Source organism: Callithrix jacchus, chromosome 5 (assembly GCF_049354715.1).
Source record: "Callithrix jacchus isolate 240 chromosome 5, calJac240_pri, whole genome shotgun sequence".
Classification (NCBI taxonomy): domain Eukaryota; kingdom Metazoa; phylum Chordata; class Mammalia; order Primates; family Cebidae; genus Callithrix; species Callithrix jacchus.
This window is the reverse complement of record NC_133506.1, coordinates 128,789,870-128,812,564: the sequence shown is the minus strand read 5'-3', so window position 1 is coordinate 128,812,564 and position 22,695 is coordinate 128,789,870. Positions and strand designations below refer to the sequence as shown.

At 45.2% G+C, this 22,695-nt stretch overlaps 1 protein-coding gene and 1 non-coding gene across 19 annotated transcripts in view; both read left to right on the top strand.

Annotated features, from left to right (window-relative positions):
• Positions 1–22,695, top strand: part of SLC39A11 (solute carrier family 39 member 11) — a 441,622-nt gene that overhangs the window by 268,845 nt on the left and 150,082 nt on the right. The gene's annotated exons all lie outside the window — the stretch shown is intronic.
• Positions 1,380–1,514, top strand: LOC118154361 (small Cajal body-specific RNA 24). Its single transcript, XR_004744228.1, has one exon.

The window sequence follows — 22,695 nt, the reverse complement described above, 5'->3', positions numbered from 1 at the left end:
GAAAGAAGCATTACACACAGAAAGAAACAACCAGTATTAGCCTTTCTAAAAATATATCAAAAAGTAAAGAGAACCAACATAAGAATTTACATCATGGATAAAACAGCCAGTTAACATCAAATGGCAGTAACCCTAATTTAAATCGACTAAATCCCCCAATCAAAAGACACAGCCAAAACCCAACGGCATGTTACATCCAGACCTGTTTCACAGGCAAGGATACACAAAGACTCAAAACAAAGGAATGGAGAAAGATTTACCAACCAAATAGAGAGCAAAAATAAATAAATAAATAAATAAAAAGCAGGAGTTGCAATTCTTGTATCGGATAAAATAGATTTTAAAGCAACAAAGATATAGTGGTAAAAGGATCAATGCAACAAGAGCTAACAATCCTATCACCCAGATACATAGAGACTTAGACACAATGAGACAGAAAATTAATAAGGATATCAAGGACTCGAACTCAGATCCGGAGCAAGTAAACTTAATAAATATTTATAGAGCTCTCCACTTCAAATACACAAAATATACATTCTTGTCAATACCACATCACACCTACTCATAGGTTTAAATGAAACATTGATTGGCCATTATTAATACCCATTTTTTCTTCAGAATAAAGCAATATTTCCATTCACCCTCCGTCTTTCTCTTCCTCTTTCTTCCTCTCCTTTACTCATTTTTTTTTCTTTCCTTCTCTCAAAAAAAAAAAAGAAATCAGCTTGTAAACCTCTAGATCCAGGTTGGCAATGTCTCTCTCATTGCTTGATTTCCTCCCTTCCCTTCTCTCCCTCCCTAACCCCTTCCTCCCTTCCTTCCTCCCTCCCTTCCTCCTTCCCTCCCTTCCTGCCTTCCTCCCTTCCTCCTTCTCTCCCTTCCTGCCTTCATCCCTTCCTCCCCTCCCCTGCAAAAAAAAAAAAAAAAAAGAAATGTATGCATGAGGATGAGTCATGCCAGGATCTTAAAGCAGGGTTCCAAGCGGCCCTGGGGCACGAGTCATGCCAGGAACTTAAAGCAGGGTTCCAAGTGGCCCTGGGGCACGACAGAATTCAGTTGTTTGGGAAACAGCGTCAAGACCCAGAGGGGAACATAGTCAAAGATCATTTTAAGTCTGTGCTCAAATTTCCCCCTTCTTATAAGGACACTGGTAATATTGGATTGGGGCCACCCTACCCCATGATGATATCATTCTAACTTAACTAATTATACCTGCAAACCACTCAGTTTCCAAATATGCTCACATTCTAAGTTATTGGGAGTTGAGACATCCACATATTAATTTGGGAGAAACAATTCAATTTATGACACCCTCCATCCAGGAAAGACTAGCAGGGGATATTTTACCTACTTTAAAAAAAAAACACTTTATAACATGGCAAATATTTATTTTTATCCGGTTTCTTCTCAAGGTGAAGATAACTCTGTAAATGTCCTAAAGTCATGTAAAATGTAGTAACTTTCTGTTCACACTTTACAAATAAAAAGGGTGGGTCATTCTACTAATGACATTTTAAAAACTTGTAATATGATTATAAGCCAAATATAATCTAATTAATTGCTTAGATGAGTATACTTAGAGAGACATGAGAATCTACAGTTGACATGAGCCTGGGAGGGACAGGTAATTTCTGGGATGACTGAATCACTAAATCAAAGGATCTCAGACTAGAATTCCTATTAGCTCAAACAAGGTGAAATGCGTAGAAACAGGGACCTAAGTAAAATCCAGAAATTAGATCCTCCAAAGAAATGATAAAAGTATATTCAGAAGTGGGAAAAAGAATGTGGCTTTTAAATCAATAGGCTTAATCTTTCAGTCATATATTGATTGAAGAAATAGTCGCTGCTCCCTCCTCCCTGCAAGGCGCAAGATAGCCTGGGCGTCTAAGCCATCCTTGTGAAATCATTCCTCTTGGAACAAGCTACTTCATCTGTAGGTGCTTCTCCACACCTGGAGGAGTACACCCTCCAAATTCCTCTCCAGGCATCCAAGGAGCTGCAAGATAGAAGAGAGTGCCACTCCCTGGGGCCTTCAGACAAGAACCTTAGCAGGCCCGACTGGAAACTAAGCCATGAGAGCAGTGGCTTGACCTTTCAGGTCAAGATGATTCGAACTTTCAGGCTGGACAAAAGAAGACACCGGTGATAATAAACTGCTTTATGTCTTGGAAGGACCACTGATATGGCTTGGCTGTGTCCCCACCCAAATCTCATCTTGAATTGTAGTTCCCATAATGCTCACATGTCATGGGAGGGACTCAGTGAGAAATGATTGAATCATGGGGATGATTGCCCCCATGCTGCTGTTCTCATGATAGTGTGTGAGTTCTAATGAGATCTGATGATTTTATAAGGGGCTTTTCCCTCTTTGCTCAGCATGTCTCTCTCCTGCTACATAGGAAGAAGGCCGCGTTTGTTCCACCTTCTGCCATGACTGTAAGTTTCCTGAGGCCTCCCCAGCCATGTGAAACTTTGAGTCAATTAAACCTCTTTTCTAAATGGATATGCCTTGGATATGCCTTTATTAGCAGCATGAGAATGGAATAATACAGGCCACCACGGGAACAAGAGTTTGGGTTTATCCTATGTTCACTCCCAGGCTGGAAACAGGACCCAAGAGTGAAAGGTGTGGGGAAATAGATGCTAACACAGTCTGAGGAATACATTTTTCACACCTACAGCTGGGTAAAGTGAAATGCTTGGTTCATCTTGTGAGTTAGTGATGCTGTCGTAGCCATCATCCATTGAGCGCTTCCCATGGGTGAACCTGCTCTGGTTTGGATGTGGGTTGTTTGCTTCTGCCAAATCTCATGCTGAAATGTGATCCCCAGATTTCACTGTTGGAGCCGGGGCCTGGCGGAAGGGTAGATCCCTCAGGTGCCATTCTCCTGGGAGCAAGTTCTCACTCTTAGTTCCAGCAAGAGTTGGTTGTTGGAAGACCCTACACCTCCTCTTCCTCTCTCTTTCTCTCTCCCTCCATCTCATGCTTCCTCTCTTGCTGTTGACCTCTGCACACGCCAGCTCCCCTTTGCCTTCCCCCGTGAGTGGAAGCTTCCTGAGGCTCTCATCAGAAGCACATGTTGGCACCATGCTTCTTGTACAGGCTTCAGAACCATGGGCCAAATAAATCTCTTTTCTTTATAAGTTACCCAGCCTCAGGTATTCCTTCATATCAACACAAATGGGTGAAGACACATGTATTCTTATTTAACACTTTCTAGGGAAAGAGGCCCTAGGATTTGCCATAACCAACCATTACTACATCTAATAACAAGCACCCTGGGAGTCAGAGAATCATTATGATCAAGCGGGCTACTTTCTTTCTCAGATCACAGAGTTACAGAGTCTGGAAGAAACTATTTGCTTCAATATTAGTGGATTAGAAGTAAATTTTACTTTTGGAAAAAGAACTCTGTTCTTTCTCTCTCTCCAGTTAAGCTTGCACCTAGGCTGTGATGTATGAAATCCAGTCTCTGATACCAGAAAATAATTGTTTATTTGAACGCCTCCCTAAAACCCATTAGGTGCCCTGGAGGGTTAGTTTGGGATGATAGATTTCGTAGCTGAGCTGTGGACATTTGGGAGATCTTGGGTTTGTTGTTTCACATGAGCCTTTCTCTATGCGCGGCCAGCTCTGAGTGGGGATTAGGAGCCTCCAGCCGTGATTGACAGACCTATGTGCAAATCTGGATCACCCTCTCCATTAGCCTGGAACATGTTCTGTGACCCCCATTGCTTTCCTTAACATGTTGGCTCTGTGCTTGGAGATAACTTGCAAATGTTTGTCGAACAATCGAGCCACAGCTTTCCAAATGTTTTGCTTCTAATTAAGAAATGGAATTGGATGTACTCTTGCCTGGCTAATTTTTTTCTCCCCTTGGCAGGGGAATGAGGGTGGGAAGAAAGAGCAAAAGAAATGGCAAAGAGATTAGAAAAAAAAAAAAGCCTCTCTGATTTACCAGTGATCAAAGCTGTGTCTGGAAGTCCATTTCTGTTAGAGCATCCTGTTCTCCCCAGCATTCCTAAGTTCAAATCCCATCTGAGGAATACAGTCATGAAGCCGAAAGGGCACTCTACAACTGGGCAACCACCTTCAGGAACTTTCCTCAGCCTACAGAAATATGGACAGATGATTGAGAATGAAGCACATAGGACTCTGAGGACCAAGTTCAATTCTCCGTAATGGATTCTGGCTTCCGAGTTAAGAGATTGGCTGCATGTACAGTGCATCTGGAACAATGGTTTCTTTTCTCATTTAAAGGAAAGCTAGAGATAGACATTCCAGCACAGGTACAGCAACTAAAAAAAGCAAAACACACTTTTAGGGATGTCAGTCTTTTTTTTTTTTTTTGGCACAGTTTTTTACTCTGTTGCTCAGGCTGGAGTGCAGTGGCCCAGTCTTGGCTCACTGCAACCTCCCCTTCCCAGGTTCAAGCGATTCCCGTGCTCAGCCTCCTGAGGAGCTGGGACTATAAGCACATGCCACCATACCTAGCTAATTTTTGTATTTTTAATAGAGACAGGGTTTCACCACATTGGTCAGATTGGTTCCAAACTACTGACCTCAAGTGATCTCCCCACTTCAGTCTCCCAAAGTGCTGGGATTACAGGTGTGATCTACCACATCTGGCTCTGGAGTGCAGTGGCGTGATCTCGGTTTATTGAAACCTCCCTCTCCTGGGTTCAAGTGATTCTCCTGCCTCAGCCTCCCGAGTAGCTGGGATTACAGGCACGTGCCACCGTGCCTGGCTAATTTTTGTATTTTTAGTAGAGATGGAGTTTCACCATGTTGGCCAGGCTGGTCTCGAACTCCTGATTTTAGGTGATCCACCCACCTTGGCCTCCCAGAGTGCTGGGATTACAGGCGTCAGCCACCACACCTGGATGGACATCAGTCTGTTTTAGTTCTGCAGATCACTTTGATCCTTAAGGTTACCTCATAGTTCACGATTGTCCTTGGGGGTGCAACCATCCATTCTTCCTCCACATAGTAATACCAAGGAGGATAAATTCAAACTGTGGTTTTGTCTTCTAGAAATTTCTAATGCCGTGTTTTTTTACTAAGGAAAGGGACAGAATGGTTATGGGAAGTTGACAGCAGCCTCTGCCTCGCTCAGTGGGTGGTTGATTACAGTGTCTCAGAACCAGTGAAGCCCAAACGGCCTGTTGGAAGGGGACCCCGATTTGAGACTGCTTCCTGCCCAAGTGGCTGTATGATGGGTTTGAGCCCTGGCTGGGCCACTCACTCGTGTTTTAGGGAAGTTACATCTTCTCCGAGGCTCCATTTCCTCTGTGTAAAATGTAGCCCTCTATCCCTGCCCCTCAGCATTCCTATGGCTAATCATCTGCATCTCAAAAGCAGCAGGCCACCCACTTCACTGTTCACAGGGTGCTTTTGCCATTGCCCTATCATGTGTTTTATGCCCTGCTGCCCTCTGTGGGTTACACTTTTCTCATGCATTGTTTCTGGAGCTCTCCAAGTCTGTAGGGTAAAATCATAACAGCTTTATTTTCTCCCATCTGTGTCTTCCTAACCTGTTCTCTTGGCTCTCCCTCCCCTGCCCCTGGGTGATTCCGTGGACAGATAGCTACTTTTTCCTGTAAGTTTTACGTATTGATGAGCAGATTCATTGTCATAGGCAATCCCGATGGACCAGTCTTAACAGAACTTCAGCATCTCCTTGAGGAAAGCATTCTTTCCTTCCCCCAGTAGCTCCTGGACTGCTATACCCTTGGCAGCCTGCAGTGGGCAAGATGTGGGTGGTTTGTCCCTTCCTTGGTTTTCTGCCCCCTACTCTGCTTGCCTTGCAGTTCCTTAGGATTGAAAAAAGAAGGAAGTGAAGGAGTGTGTGTGGGTGGTGAGTGACAAAAGGCCTTCCCCAAAGGTTGCAGTTACACTTTAGTGTTGGTGTCCTTGAAGGAGCAGATTCTTTTTTTTTTTTTTTTTTGAGACAGAGTTTCACTCTGTCACCAGGTGCCAGGAGGGAGTGCAGTGGCACAATCTCGGCTCACTGCAGTCTCCGCCTCCTGGGTTCAAGCAATTCTCCTGCCTCAGCCTCCTGAGTAGATGGGATTACAGGCACACACCACCATGCCCAGCTAACTTTTCTATTTTTAGCAGAGACGGGGTTTCACCATGTTGGCCAGGATGGTCTCCATCTCTTGACCTTGTGATCTGCCTGCTTCGGCCTCCCAAAGTGCTAGGATTACAGGCATGAGCCACCGTGCCCAACCGAAGTAGCAGATTCTCAAGGACCCTTGTTCTCATGAGGTCCTAACTGTGAGGGCTGTTTAGAGCCTCCTCATGGAAACACCCACGGGGATGGGCAGGGTACACTGTGGATGACATCTTGGGATCCCCCAGCCCAGGTGGTCCTCTCTGCACAGATCCTGTTAGAATCAGTTTGTCCCTGTACGCTGATCTCTCATAGGTAAACCTGTACAGCTTGTTGGTATCTCGTCATCGTCCAAATTGTCGCCTCTGGAAATCCAGGCTGCTTGCAGGGCAGCCACCTTCTTACCTCGGGACTGTTCCATGATGTGTTCCGAGACCGGTTTTCCAGAGGAGGCTGCCAGACTCTGCAAGCATGTCTCTTGGAGTGGCCCTCATTTGGCCTGAGTCTCGAGAAAGTCTTCCATCCTCAGGGTGAGCGCTGACAACTCTCCAAGGCCATTCTTTGTATGGTCATCCTCCTTGTCTCTCTGCCTCCCGTGGGACCACTGCGGGTGGAGGGCACCCTTTGGGAGGAACTCCTTCCTTCCAGTTCTGCAAGAGGATCAAGTACTCCTCAGTAGAGCAATACTGCCCTATAGAACTTTCTGCAGGGGTGGAAATATTCAATTTCTGCCCTGCCGAGAATGGTAGCCATGAATCCCCTGGGGCTTTTGAGCACTTGAAAGGTGGCTGCCAGGACTGAGTAACTGGTGTGTAATCTTGTGTAATTAATTTAAGTGCAAAAGCCACATGTGGCTACTGTATCAGACATACCGTGTTGTTCTAGAATGTAGAATGAGGGGGTAATGTCTGCAGTTTTTCTCGGCAACAGTTCTGAGACCAGCTAAGTCCCATTATGTATCTTGCTCAGCTCTCTCAAGAAAGCTGTTCTCATGGCCTCCTAACCCATCCATAAGTCCCACTGTCAGTGTCATGTTTTCAATGTTGCTTCACAAAACTGCTTTGAGGGAGGTAGACTTTAGCCTTAATATAGTGGGATATGCAGGTCCTGCTTTGCAGCCTTCCTCTGCCCCATCCTGCCTTGACTAAAGGCATTTTGCTCTTTTGAGGGTAATACTTGAAGTCTTAGCTCCTGGTGTGCTTTTTGACCACCTGCTAAACAGCTCATTGCTTTCCTGGCAGAAGTGCCCTGGCAGTGCTATGATGGGCTTTTGGCTGAGAGGCAGTGATCGACTTCTGCTTTTCTCTCCGGAGAACACTTGGTGGATTGGATGCTGCCAGGAGTTCCAGAGCATTCTGATGACATCCGTGATTATAGAGGAGGATAGAACTCGTTCCAGGGTCTCATCCGTGAATGCCATTGCCCCTCCTTCAGGCTCAGCTTGATAAAGAACCATGCTATTTTACCATTTTAATCAAGGACAGTGTAAAGTAGCAGAAAATTAAGATTATGCTTTAGAATGTGTATTAGCTCTGCTTACTCTAATTAGAGAAAATGGATGTCTTAATTAGATTTTTAAAAATCAAAATTTTTAGAGTACTTTAGACAAATTCAGTTTTATTCCTTCAAAATACAAATTAAAATATGACAGTAGGGACCAGAAAAGAATTCTCCATCCATTAGGATTTGTTGGTTGTGAGCAACAGATGTCATCTCTGGCCAGCTAAAGCATATGAGGAAGTTTTTCAAAAGTATAAGGAGTAACTCAGAGAATCTAAGGAAAAGCTAGTCTTTGGAAGACCAATAGCAAGGCATCCCCAAACCTGCAATAACAGATGGGAGCTACGGGCAGTCTCTTCAAAGAGCTGACATCAGAATGACTCAGCAGCAACCATTTTCTGCCCCGTGTCATTCATTTGGAAGAGAAAATCGGATTGGGAGAATCCAGGTCAAGTTGTAGAGGCTGACACTAAGGGGCGGGGCGGAACGTGTTCAAAGTCCCATTGGGCTGCACAGGATGGAGGTAGGGAATTTCTCAAAGAAAAGCAGGATGCTATCTCCAAAAGAAGCAGTAAGGACGCTGAGCAGATGAAAACTAAGCCCCCCAAGCATAATGCCTTCTTAAATAATATCAAGATACTTACACACAGGAGGGAGTGACAAAAAAAACCCTGCTATTTATTTGTCATTATAGTTTTCATCCATGTATTAAAGAGTATTCAAGTTCACTGTAAAAAGATGACTTTGGAAATTTTTCAGTTTACCCTAATATATGCACTTTTCAAATCAAGAAACTGGATATCTTTCTTGTCCACGGCTGGGTAATAGCAGAGATGTGTCCAATAGCGGTTGTTTTGACTGTGATATGAGGCCCCGTTCCTATTCCATTCTGCCTCGCTCATCAAGAATTACCTGTAAGTTGCTTAAAAGCACATTATCAGTCTGGGCGCAGTGGCTCAAGCCTGTAATCCCAGCACTTTGGGAGGCCGAGGCGGGTGGATCTCTCGGTCAAGAGATCGAGACCATGCTGGTCAACATGGTGAAACCCCATCTCTACTAAAAATACAAAAAAGTAGCTGGGCATGGTGGCGCGTGCCTGTAATCCCAGCTACTCGGGAGGCTGAGGCAGGAGAATTGCCTGAACCCAGGAGGCGGAGGTTGCAGTGAGCAGAGATCGTGCCATTGCACTCCAGCCTGGGTAACAAGAGCAAAGCTCTATCTCAAAAAAAAAAAAAAAAAGCATATTATCTTCCTGCGTGGCACCATTTCTTAAAAGCACATTATCTTCCTGCGCGGCACCATTCCTTCTGCAGTCTGAACGATGCAGTTAGCTTGCTTAGACATCTTTGTTGTACATTCTATCAACCCTAGAACCTAGATTCTAAATCATTCAAATGTACCTCATTTTATCGTTGCTCCATTTCAAATAGCAGCCAAGATGTCTAGAATACAACAGTGATGATTCTTTAACCTAACCCTAGGAGAAAAATCTCAAGGATAAAGTCTGCCACCCCATCAGGTTGGCTGCCCAGAGGCTTGCTTTCCTTCTAGAAGGATCTCTGGTTACACTAACCTGACCTTGGGGAACAGCTTTCTCTCCAACCATAATAGTATTTTATTTTTTTCTTAACTTTCTGGCCAAGGGAAATATAATGTCATGTATATACTAAGGCTAAGTTTTGGAGGGGAGGAAAAAGGGCATTTTATTTAGTGATTCACTAAGTCGGTTGGTGGAAATAGCTCTCGCCAAAGCCTTTTATTGTTATACAGCTTTGCTGATAGAATTTTTATTGTGGATGCAATTTCATGACTTTATAGATATAAGGCTTTGCTTTAGAGTCAATATTTTTATGGCAAAATTACATTCTCATCTAATAGCATCTGCTATATTCATTGCATTGAGCTGGTTGAGTACAAAATACATAGGTGATGTGGTTTCCTTATCATCTGGTCAGTAGTGGGAGGATTAAGAGCAAAGAAATCATGTGTCTGGTTGAAAAGGAGGAAAGGGAATATTTTTGTTAAACAAAAAAACAAAACCAAGCTTTTCCCCAGTGGACAAAGAATTTTAGAATTTGGATGAACCTCAAAGATAATATAGTTCACCTCTTTGTTTTATGAGGAAATTGAAGGTCACAGAAAGTGGGACTGCTCAAAGATCATACCACTGATAGCACAACAGGGAGAGGAAGCAGGACTAAGCTATGTCTTTTAGGTGCAGCATCTCAGATATTGCATCTCTGATAGGCAAAGATGTCTGCCCACCCTCTCCTTTCTGACATCCAGGTGGATTTCTGATTAGGTGGTATTTTTACCGGAGAAAAATATTTTTCCACAAAGCAGTGACTGTCATGGCTTGAATGTTTGTGCCCCCAAAACACCCAGTTTCCAGTGTGATGGTTAGGAGGTGGGGCTCTCGGGAGGTAATTAGGTCATGAGGGTGGAGCCCTAGAGATTGGATTAGTGTCCTTAAAAAAGAGGCCCAGTCCAGCTGCCTGACCCTTTCCGCCATGTAAGGATACAGCGAGAAGTCGGCAGTCTGCACCCAGAAAATGGACCCTCCCAGACAATGAATCTGCTGGTGCCATGATTTTGGACTTCCCAGCCTCCAGAACTGTGAGAAACAAACAATTGTTGTTTATAAGCTGCTCAGGTATTTGGTTCAGCAGTCTAAACAATAATTTTTTTTCTTTTATTCAAATCAAGTTTTAACCTATATACAGTAAAACAAATCTTAAATATACAACTTAAATAATTTTTATGGGCCAGGCATGGTGGCTCACACCTACAGTCCCAGCACTCTGGGAGGCTGAGGTGGGTGGGTCACCTGAGGTCAAGACCAGGCTGGTTGAAGACCAGCCTGACCAATGTGGTAAAACTCTGTCTGTACTAAAAATACAAAAATTAGGCAAGCATAGTGGCATGCGCCTATAATCCCAGCTACTTAGGAGGCTGAGGCAGGAGAGTTGCTAGAACCTGGGAGGCGGAGATTGTAGTGAGCTGACATCACACTGCTGCACTCCAGCCTGGACGACAGAGTGAGACTCCGCCTTAAAAAACAAAACAAAGCAGAAAACAAGTTTTTTGTATGTACATATCCATATACCCACTATTGAGATCATGATATAAAACATTCTGGCAAGTCAGAAGCCTTCCTGATAGCTCTTCCTAAGCAGTAACTTCCTCTAAGAGATGATTAGTATTCTATTTCTTTTCACCATAAATAGGTTCTGCCTGCTCGGGAACTGCATTTAAATGGAATCATACTGCACAGTGTGTTCTATAGCCAGCTTCTTTGGCTTAATGTGACATCTCAGAGATTCATCTGTGTGCCTTGTGATAGTTGATTACATGTTTTTTACTATGTGGTATTCTGTTGTATTTTTATGCTACTATTTGTCCATTCTTCTGTGAATGGATGCTTGGGTGTTTCCCGTTTGGGCTATTAGGAGAAAAACTACAATGAGTGTTTTGTATTTGTGTTTTGATGGACACACACTCATTTTTCCTGTATATATACCTAGGGGTAGAATTGCTGGGTCATAGGATAGGCATGTGTTTAGCTTTACTAAGTAAACCAGTACTATTTGAGAATTGGGGAAAGACATTTTTTTTAAGATAGTATTCAAGTATTACTATTACTAGTGTTTTCTTCATTTTCTTTCTTTTTTTAATTGTTTTTGAGAGGGAGTCTCGCTCTTTGCCCATGCTGGAGTGCAGTGGCACAATCTCAGCTCACTGCAACCTCTGCCTCCTGAGTTCAAGCGATTCTCTTGCCTCAGCCTCCCAAATAGCTGGGATTACAGGCGCCTGCCACTATGCCTGGCTGATTTTTGTATTTTTAGTAGAGGCAGGGTTTCACTGTGTTGATCAGACTGGTCTTGAAATCCTGACCTCAAGTGATCTGGCCACCTTGGTCTCCCAAAGTGCTGGGATTACAGGGGTGACCCACCATACCTGACCTCTTCATTTTCAATTAAACAAGCAAACAAACCCTGAAATGTAGGATAGTTAATCAGACCTTGTTTAAATGTGGCAGATTTTAACACATGCATTTGTGCTGCTTCCTCAAATACCACTGTAATGATAGTAAGGAATAAAAGAGGTATTCCCAAAAGAGAGAGACCTGGAGTGATGAGAGGTCCTCAGATATTTGGACTGTGGTTGCAGAAATGGACAAAGGGTAGAGAAAGATGAAATCAAAGTGATTGCAAAAGGGAAGCCACTGAGAAGCATGCTGAAATGTCCTGCATAAACCCTAGGAAGTTTCTAGATTATGAGGCTTCAAACTTGGAGTAGAGATGGAGTCACAAACCAGGATGGTTGGTTGTGATCTGTATCAGGAATCCTTAAATCTCATCCTATACCAAACAACAGAGTAACTGCTGCTCCTATACGACGGCAAGAGAAAAGTTTGTTATCCAGGTAAATGAACCAAGAGAGGTATCTGGAGAAAGTGAATCCCAGGAGAAGGTGGGCCTGAGAGGGCAGAAAGAAATAAAGAAGATGATCTGAGTGGAAATTGGGAATAGTGAAACCAAGAATATGTCCTCCAGGGAGGAGAGGAAAAGACTGCTGGACTCTGCTCTAGGATCTTAGAGAAATAATCTCCAAGCTGTAATCACCCAACAGGTTCATCTTGCCCACTACACAGATAAGCCCAATCCACTTAGTGTTATTTTAGTAGAGAAAGTGTTTAATTTACAGAAGACCAGTCAAGTGGCAAGAGAGGACAGTTTATTACTCAAATCAGCCTCCCTGGGAACTCAAGAGGCTAGGGTTTTTATGGATAGGATAATTTGGTGGGCAGGGGGCTTAGGAATGAGTGCTGCTGATTGGTTGGGGATGAAACATAGAGGTGTGGAAAACAGTCCTCATGTGCTGAGTCTGACTCTGGTGGGAGCCACAGGACAGGATGACTTATGAACCACAGGTCCAGGTGGGGTCAGTCAGTTGCCAAAATGGAAAAGTCTGAAAATCATCTCAAAAGACCAGTGTTAGGTTCTACAATTTTGATGTATAGTGTTATCTATAGGAGCAGTTGCAGAAACCACAAACCTTGTGACCTCTGGCCACATGACTCCTGAGCAGTAAGCCATTATTAGAAGAACAAGCTTGTGGACCTTCCCTGGCTGTCATTTAGCTATACCTACATTGTAGCAGAATTCAGGCCCCTCCCATCATTCTAATCTTGTGGCCTCCACTTAGTCTTACAAAATTAGTTTCAGTCCCCTGAACAGAAAGGGAATCAGTTTTAGGGAGGGACTATTATCATCCTTGCTTTAAAGTTAAACTGTAAACTAAATACCTTGCCTACATCCAAGAATGAGCGAGGGCAGCCCACCTGCCGGGCTAGAAGCCAAAATGGAGCCCGCTATGTCAAGCTTCTCTTGCTGTCATAGTCTTTGCAAAGGCGGTTTCAAAACATTAGTATTTGGAGGTCCACCTGCCAAAAAGATGACTTGAGGCTCAGTTCCCCTAGCTGGTAGTTCACCACCCAACAAGCCCCATCTATGCATCTGAGCCTCTGGTTCGCTTCTTAATGCTTAAATATGACCAGTGAATAGAAGACCAGTTTTCCCTCCATTCACACACAGAACTTATGGCCAGCAAACACTTGGGTATTTTTTTTCCCGCAACAATCAATTATTCTCTTTTCTGAGAGCACCAATTTGGTACCCTACAGTTTAACTCAATTCTGACAGTATCCACCTGGAGATTGTGTCAGATCCCGCAGGCTAAGGGCACAGACCCCCTACTTCAGATGCTAAACGCAAGTCTAAGTTGTCAACTGGGCTTCTGACAACCAGCTGTAGATCAGGGGTTCCCATGACACCCTCGTCAGGCTCAGTTATTTGCTAGAATGCCTCACAGAACTCACAAAAATTATCTACATACAAAATTACCAGTTTATTATTAAAGAATACAATTCAGGAACAGCCAGATGGAAGAGATGCATTGGGCAGTTACAGGGAGAGGCATGGAGCTTCCATATCTTCTCCAGACCCACTGGCTTTCCAAGCATGTCCATGTGTTCACCAACCTGGAAACTCAACAGATCGTGTTTAAGAGTTTTTAGATGGCTTAATCTCCAGCCTCCTTCCAGTGCCCTCCAGGAGGTCAGTGGGTGGGGTCGATAGATCTAGCCCTCTTGGTCTTTGTGGTGACCCGCCCAGCCTGATTCTATCTAGCAGCCCACCTTAAGTCACCTTATTAGCATAAGTGGGAACAAAAGGGGATCATTATGAATGAACAAAGACACTCCTATTCCTCAGTGAGTTGAGAGAGCTCTGCACCACCAGACACAAAGACAAAGTATGTTTTGTATTAGATCACAACTGGATAACCCTAATTCCTTCCACTTTTGAGGCATGCTTTCAGTATGAAAGATAAAGACCAAAAAGCTAATTTGGAGGTAAGAGAAATAATGCAGAGATCACAAGGAAGCATAAAACAAAAGCAACAATGAAAATGATTAATATCCTCAGAGGGAGAAGCAGAAGATGCTATCAATAACGAAGAGGAACAATCAGATTAAGAAGGAGCTCGGAAATCAAAAACAGGATAGCTAGAATAAGACAGTAGAAGGGCGGAAAGATGAAGTCAAGGAAATCTCTCAGAGAAATAGAATAAAAGACACGTAAATGCAAAATGTGAGAAAAGAAAGTAAGGAAATGAGAATATGAATTCAGTAGGATCACTGCTGACTGGTTGGCATTCTAGAAAGGAAGAGAAAATGGAATTTAAAAAGTGCAAGAGTGAGGCCAGGCATAATGGCTCAAGCCTGTAATCACAGCACTTTGGGAGGCCCAGGTGGGTGGATCACCTGAGGTCAGGAGTTTGAGACTAGCATGGAAAACATGGCACAACCCCATCTCTACTAAAAATACAAAAATTAGCCTAGTGTGGTGGTGGGCACCTGTAATCCCAGCTACTCAGGAGGCTGAGGCAGGAGTGTCACTTGAATCCAGGAGGCGGAGGCTGCAATGAGCGGAGATTGCATCAGTGCACTCCAGCCTAGGTGACAGAGTAAGACTCCATACCCACCCACCCACCCCCCAAAAAAACTCTGTCTACTGAGCGACAGAGAGGGACTCAGTCTCAAAAAAAGAGTGCAAGAATGATATAATAAAAGCATTCCCAAGGCCAGGTGCAGTGGCTCACGCCTGTAATCCTAGCACTTTGGGAGGCTGAGGCCCGTGGATCACCTGAGGTCAGAAGTTTAAGACTAGCCTGGCCAACATGGTGAAACACCATTCCTACTAAAAATAAAAAGTCAACTGGGTGTGGTGGCACGTGCCTGTAGTCCCAGCTACTTGGGAGGCTGAGGCAGGAGAATTGCTTGAACCCAGGAGGCAGAGGTTACAGTGAGCTGAGACCGCACCACTGCACTCCAGCCTAGGTGACAGTAAGACTCCATACCCACCCACCCACCCCCCAAAAAAACTTTCCCAAACTGAAGTACCTGAATTTTAAAGACTGGAAAGGCCCCCTGAGTGCCAGCCTGCTATTTACAAAAGGGATTGTTGCCAAGATAACGTCAGCATGAAATTTTGGAACGCCATCGTTAGAGCTAAGGGGGAAATAGTTTGGCAGAAGGGTTTCAAACATCTCCCCAGCGATGCAACAAGGCTTTTAAGTTCCCAAGTTTCAAGCTTTCAAGGTTCTGAGGAAAAATGATATTAAACCTAGAATTTTCTATACTCACATTCACTCAGCGATGACTCATAGAATAAAGAAGTTAGGAAGCAGCTGCAGATTGGCTAGGAGAAGCGGGGGCTGAGGGGGCGGCCAGGATAAACCAAGAAAGACGATAATGAGATCCTGTAAACACCCTCCTGCCTTCACTAGTCCAAAAGGATCTCTAATTAGAATTGGAACAGGTCTCTGTTCGTTTCCCAGCTTTAATGGCAGGTTGGTTGCAAATTAACTCTGAGAGGCTGGGTGCAGTGGCTCACGCCTGTAATCCCAGCACTTTGGGAGGCCTAGGAAGGTGGATTCCTTGAGGTCAGGAGTTAGAGACCAGCCTGGCCAAAATGGCAAAATCCTGTCTCTACCACAGTACAAAAATAATTAGCCAGGACTAGTGGCTGGTTCCTGTAGTCCCAGCTACTTAGGAGACTGAGGCAGGAGAATTGCTTGAACCCAGGAGGCGGAGGCTACAGTGAGCCTGGATCACCCCACTACACTCCAGCCTGGGTGATAGAGCAAGACTCAGTCTCAAAAATAAAAATAAAATAAAAATTAACTCTGAGTCATGTCTTCTGGCCGTCACTGTTGGCCCTCAGGAAGAGCAAGACTCTGCCTCAAAAAAAATAATAAAAAATTAACTCCGAGCCACATCTCCTGGCCTTTACTGTTGGCACTCAGGAGGACCTCAGAGCTGGTCTGACATTCCTGAAGAGAATTGATGAGGTAGTATACAAATCCAAGCCCACACACAGAAGGAAGTGGGAACTTGAGGCTTTGTCTCACTGATCCAGGGTGAGGAGTGCCACCAGCCCTCAAGGACTCCTGAATATAAGCCTGCCTCCACAGCACATTTGGCCACAGAAGATCAGGCATTGTAGGTGGCCAGTTCCACATGCTAAGTGCAAAGTCTGCTGAATGAGCAAGTGGCGGCTTCGCCCCTTGGTCTCCCCCACGCTTATCGTCCCGAGCGCCCTGGGAAGCCTTCCAGGGAGGGGCGGTTGTCGAGTAGGCAAGCTTGAGCTGCTGCTCCTCGTGCCTGGAGGTGGGAGGCTGGAGGCCTGTCCAGCAGTTCCATCAGGACAACATGGATGGAGGTTGGGAGTTTCTCAAGGAGAAGCAGGATGCTGTCACTGAAAGAAGACAGGGATGCAAAGCCCCCACCCCCACCAGCCCACATGCCTCTTTAAATAGTATCAAAATATTTACACACACAGGAGGGAGTTATAAGAACAGACCTGGTATTTATGTATCCTTAGAGTTATTCATCCATGTGTCGCACAACAGTAATGTTGGGTGATGAAGGGGCCTTGGGACATTGTGTGGTTTACCACAGTGTGCTCACATTACAGATCAAGAAACTGGATGATGTGTCTGAGGCACCACAGCAAGGTCATGGCTGAGACAGGACCAGAAATGAGTTTCATTTTTTTTGTTCTTCTTCAGCTATTTTATTATTTTATTTTTTATTATACTTTAAGTTTTGGGGTCCATGTGCAGAACGTGCAGGTTTATTACCTAGGCATACACGTGCCATGGTGGTTTGCTGCATCCATCACCCTGTCATCTACATTAGGTATTTCTCCTAATGCTATCCCTCCCCTATCCCCCCACCCACTGCTGTCCCTCCCCTAGCTCCCACCACCCAACAGGCCCCGGTGTGTGACGTTCCCCTCCCTGTGTCCATGTGCTCTTATTACAGACACAGGTTTCTTGACTGCAGTCTGAGGCCCTGCTCATTATTCCCCTCTGCCTTACTCATCAACAGTTGCTTTTAAGTTGCCTGAAAGCACACGATCATCTTGCATGGCTAACCTTTCCTTTTACAACTTACAGATGCAATTAAATTGCTTAGGTGTCTTTGTAGCAGATTGTATCCAACCCTCGACTTTAGATTCTAAATGATCCACATCCTTTCTACTTGGGTGGTTGGTGGGAGTGAAGAGGGATGTGTCCTCCAACAGGGGTTTCTACCTTCCTCTGGCTGAGCGTTACCTGAGCATTCCCTGATGTTGACCACTGGGCAGAGCTCCCTGTGGGGCCCCAGGGAGATAATGGTGGTTCCAGATTCCTAGGACTTTGCATTCAAATAGGAACTTGGAATAAAATGGCTTCAAGATAATGTTGACAAAGAAATGTAGAAGCAGGTCTAACAGCTCTGGCATAAACCTGAGGCATTCATGTGTAAGAATTTGTCTTGTGTGGAAAGTTGATAAGAATGGGGATATGATCAATGGTGTGGAAAGTTGATAAGAATGGGGATATGATCAATGGGGGCTGATAGGAAAGCATCTGACCTGAAAGCAAGAACACCTGAATCCTGCCCTCACCTGGATGTGCCTGCTTCCCTTCAAGGCCATTGAGAGAGAATTAGGCCTAGGGCGTGAAGGGAGGCTAGTCCTTTATTCTACCTAATACTGACTAAGGGGTGTCTGCTCTGTGCCACATGTGAGATGCAAATCAGAGAAAGTAGATGTGATTTGCCCTCCAGGAGCTGAGAACCTGGCTGCTGCGGAGTCATCTCTCAGTGGGACTCTTTCCTTTCCTTTTTCTCTTTTCTTTTCAATGGAGTCTCTGTCACCAGGCTGGAGTGCAGTGGCGAGATCTCAGCTCACTGCAACCTCCGCCTCCTGGGTTCAAGTGATTCTCCTGCCTCAGCCTCCCGAGTAGCTGGGACTATAGGCGCCCACTACCATGCCCAGCTAAATTTTTTTGTATTTTAGTGAGACAGGGTTTCCCCATGTTGGCCAGGATGGTATAGATCTCCTGACCTTGTGATCCGCCCACCTTGGCCTCACAAAGGGCTGGGATTACAGGCATGAGCCACCGTGCCTGGTCCAGTGGGACTATTTTCCTCTTCCCTCACGGGGTAAAGGATTTAAAGCCCCCAAAGAGAGACTCCTTCTAGGGTTCTCCTTTCAACTTCTTGAAAATAGTCCCACTGGCTGGCTGCAGCAGGTTGAAGTGTGTGGCCCTATAGCCCCACCGAGGACCCAGCAGCCTGTAAGCATTTCCTGGCAGCGCCCAAGGGATGGCGCTGCACTGGAGATTCACAACAAGGGCAGGAGGCAAAGGGGACCCAGATGCTTCAGAGGTACGTGCCCATGGGGTTTAAAGCAGCGCACTGAGAATTGAGATTTAATCTTCTCTTTGGAAAACCAAATCCTGTCTTTGTATTCTACAAACAGGAAAGCAGGACATTCTGGTTTTGTTTGATAGAAAGGAGGGTGGGTTTAACTGGCTAGAATTAGGAGGCTGCATGTGTGCCCTTGATGGTTTGACAGGACAGGCTAGCCGGCTTGTCCCCAGAAGGCAGAGGGACTCCATGGACATTTCCAGCCTGAGGGTGGCTCCCAGTTGTGTGTGTGATGGGGACTGTCCATACTTTTGACATTCCTTGGGCTCTGGAAATACAACCAGCTGACAGATAGGGACAGCCTCTTGTCTCCGAGCTACCTCGAGGGCATCTCTTCCCTTCCCTTCCCTGCTCAATAACCCTTGTGATTTTCTTTCTTTTCTTTCTGGTTTTTCTTTTTTTTTTGAGATGGAATTTCACTCTTGTGGCCCAGGCGGAAGTGCAGTAATGTGATCTCGGCTCACTGCAACCTCCGCCTCCCAGGTTCAAGGGATTCTCCTGCCTCAGCCTCCCGCGTATCTGGGATTACACATGCTCGCCACCACGCCCAGCTAATTTTGTAGTTTTAGTAGAGATGGCGTTTCACCATGTTGGCCAGGCTGGTCTCTAACTCCTGACCTCAGGTGATCTGCCCACCTCAGCCTCCCAAAGCGTTGGGATTACAGGTGTGAGCCCCTGTGCCTGGCCGCTCATATGATTTTCAAGACAAGGTTCGTCCCTGGGATCTGCAGGCACTCTGCCCTCACCTCCTTCCCTAGACTGTGGGATTTTTTATTGCCAAGAAATGTGTCCGGGTGTACATCCCACCCAGGCTTTGCTGTACCCCGGAGATATCGCACAGGGAAGTGAGAATCAGAGATGGTGGGATTCGTTCCCTGAATCAGAGCTGCACTGCATCGAGCCTTCCGTAAGCCAGGAGATAGCTAACCTCATCCCATCCTAACAGTGATTCTACAGAACTCTTACTCTCCTTTGACAGATGACATGGTCTATTTTTGAGTTGTTTTAAACCAAGTGTATTGCATTCCTTTTATAGAGTGTTTTATCTATGTCATAAAGCTTTACTTTTTTTATTGTTTTAAATTACTTTATTGAGGCATAATTGACATACCATAAAATCTGCCAGTTTTTATGTACGATTTTATGACTTTTAGTAAATTTATAAGGTTGTTCAGATATTTCCATAATCCAATATAGAACTTTTATCACCCCAAAAGATCCCTTGTTACTCGTAGGTATACATAGTAAATTTTTCTTTTTTTAAATCCCATCCTGAAGACAGTATACATAGTAGATTTTTAAATAGCTTTGTTGATTTGATTCACATACCATACAATTCAGCCATTTACAATGTACAATTCTATGGCTTTTAGTATATTCAAAATTGTGCAACCATCACCACAGTCAATTTAAGAATATTTCATTGCCCAGCTGGGTGTGGTGGCTCATGCCTGTAATCCCAGCAATTTGGGAGGCCAAGGTGGGCATATCCCTTGAGGTCAGAAGTTCAAAACCAGCCTGGCCAACATGGCAAAACCCTGTCTCTACTGAAAAAAAATACAAAAATTAGCCAAACGTGACATGCCCGTAGTCACAGGCAGAATTGCTTAAACCCAGGGTGTGGAGATTGCAGTGAGCCAAGATCGTGCCCCTGTACTCCAGCATGGGTGACAGTGAGACTCTGTCTCAAAAAAAAAAAAAAAAAAACAGGGAAAAAGAATATTTCATTGCCTCCAAAACAAATCCTTACCCCTTAGCCAGCATCCCCCAAGCCCGCTTCCCTTTCAAGCCCTAGGCGGCCACTAATCTACTTTCTGTCTCTACAGATCTGCCTATTCTGGACATTTCACGTAAATGAAATCATGTCCTATGTGGGCTTTCGGGTTTTAAGTCTGTTTGAATGACATGATGTAAATATACTAATAATTAAGGTACCTCACTTTTCTACCTTTTCCATGACCTTGAAATTTTAAGCAGTCCATTTCATTAATAGCACTAACTTGGAGCATTTTCTCTTCCTCTGAACTCTATTTTCTTCCTCTCAATCCTCTATTTCGAGCACCCCACCATGCTGCCTTTTGAGCCTTCAACCTCTGTCTCTCTCCTTCCTTATTTTACCCACAACTTCTAGTCCCCTACCATTCAAAGAAAATGGTTTTATTGAAGGTGTCCAGTGACCTGCCAAGTCTTTTGGCTGCTTTAAAATTCTTCTAAGTCAGTTGGGCACAATAGCTCACACCTGTAATCCTAGCACTTTGGGAGTCCAAGGGGTGCAGATCAGCTGAGTTCAGGAGTTCAAGACCAGCCTGGCTGATGTGATGAATCCCCATTTCTACTAAAAATACAAAAATTAGCTGGGCATGGTGGTGGGCACCTGTAACCCCAGCTACTTGGGAGGCTGAGGTAGGAAAATTGCTTGAACCCAGGAGATGGAGGTTGCAGTGAACTGAGATCGCACTATTGTACTCCAGTGTGGGCAGCAGAGCAAGACTCCATTTCAAAAAAGAAAAAAAAGAAAGGAAAATTATTCTAGGTCTCCTGGTCCCTGTGGAGCACTGTACGTAGTTTGGACCTTCTCTGCATTTCTGGAGCTCTCTCCACCTATGGCTTCCACTTTGGGGGTACTTTAGTATTCCTCCTGCATCAGGGATGGAGGTCATCTCACTCCTGCCCCCTTGCATGTGTCTGCATCGTCTCTCATATAGATATGCATGCACCATGGTATGTGCACGCTCACAAACACACACACTCATGTCCAAGTGCACAAGTCAGAACCTCACCAGCTCCTTTCCCCTCTTCCACCAGCCCGCAGTCTTCTTCTTCTCCCTAGCTTTGACCTTCTCACACCCTCTCAGATTTCATTCTTTTCTCCATTCTCTACATCTAGGCCTTCCTTCCTTCACAAGATACCATATACCACTTTCCTACACCAGCTAGATGCTGACATTTGGTTCTGGACTGAATTTTTGTGTCCCTCACCCATTCATATTATAAAGCCTTAGCCCCTAGTGTGATGGTGTCTAGAGATGGGGCCTTTGGGAGGTGATTAGGTTTAGATGAGCTCAGGAGGGTGGGGCCTCTTTGGTGAGATTAGTGTTCTTGTAAGAAGTGGAAGAGGCCAGGCGCAGCGGCTCACCCCTGTAATCCCTGCACTTTGGGAGGCCAAGGTGGGTGAATCATCTGAGGTCAGATGTTTGAGACCAGCCTGACCAACCTGGTGAAACCCCTGTCTCTACTGAAAATATAAAAATTAGCCAGGCCTGGTGGCAGGCACCTGTAATCCCAGCTACTTGAGATGCTGAGGCAGGAGAATTGCTTGAACCTGTGAGGCAGTTTGCAGTGAGCCGAGATCGCGCCACTGCACTCCAGCCTGGTGACAGAGCGAGACCCTGTCTCAAAAAAAAGAGAAGTGGAAGAGATCACAGCTCAATCTCTCTCTCTCTTGATCATATGAGGACTCAGTGAGAAGGTGGCTGTCTGCAAGCCAGGAAGATTACTCAGCAGGAACCTGATCACGCTGGCACCCTGAGCTCAGGCTTCCAGCCTCCAGAACTGTGAGAAAACACATTTCCGTCCTTTAAGCCCCTTCATCTGTGGTACTTTGTTATAACAGCTTGAGCAGACTAAGACACATTTCAGTATACTGGGGCATTTCACACTCAACACACGTAACCTGAGGTTGCCTCCTCTCCTCCCCACCAGTAATTCTACTTCTCTTAGTCATACACCCATTTCCCCACGCCCAAGCTGGAAGCCTCAGCGCCACTCCAGCCCTCTTCTTCCAGCATCTGTACTTCCTAAATCTGTGGTCAAGTCTGTCGTTTTTCCCTTTCTCATCACTCCCCTGAGTGCGTGAGAGAGAAACCAAGAGCAGGACATAGCCTCCCTGGCTGACAGGAAATGCACTCCCAGGCTGCCAGATGCTAGATGCAAACTATTCTAGATTTCCAGGCCCATGGAGACTTCCCTTTCAGCCTCATGGGTCAGTGCACCCCAGCATGAAGCGCCCCCCAGAGGCAGCATTAGGAAGTGGTTATGAGCACACTGGAATAAAGGACCTGGGTCCAGCTTCTGGCTGTGCTACCTACAAGCTTGGATTGGACACTCGATATTCCTAACGTCAGCTCTGTCCTCTGCAGAGCCAGGCCACGATGGTATGCATCCTGTGAGCTAGTGGGGAGTATTAGACAAGGCAGCTTGGCTTGGTAGATGGAGTTGCTGGTATTAGCATGGGTGCATCACACAGTTAAC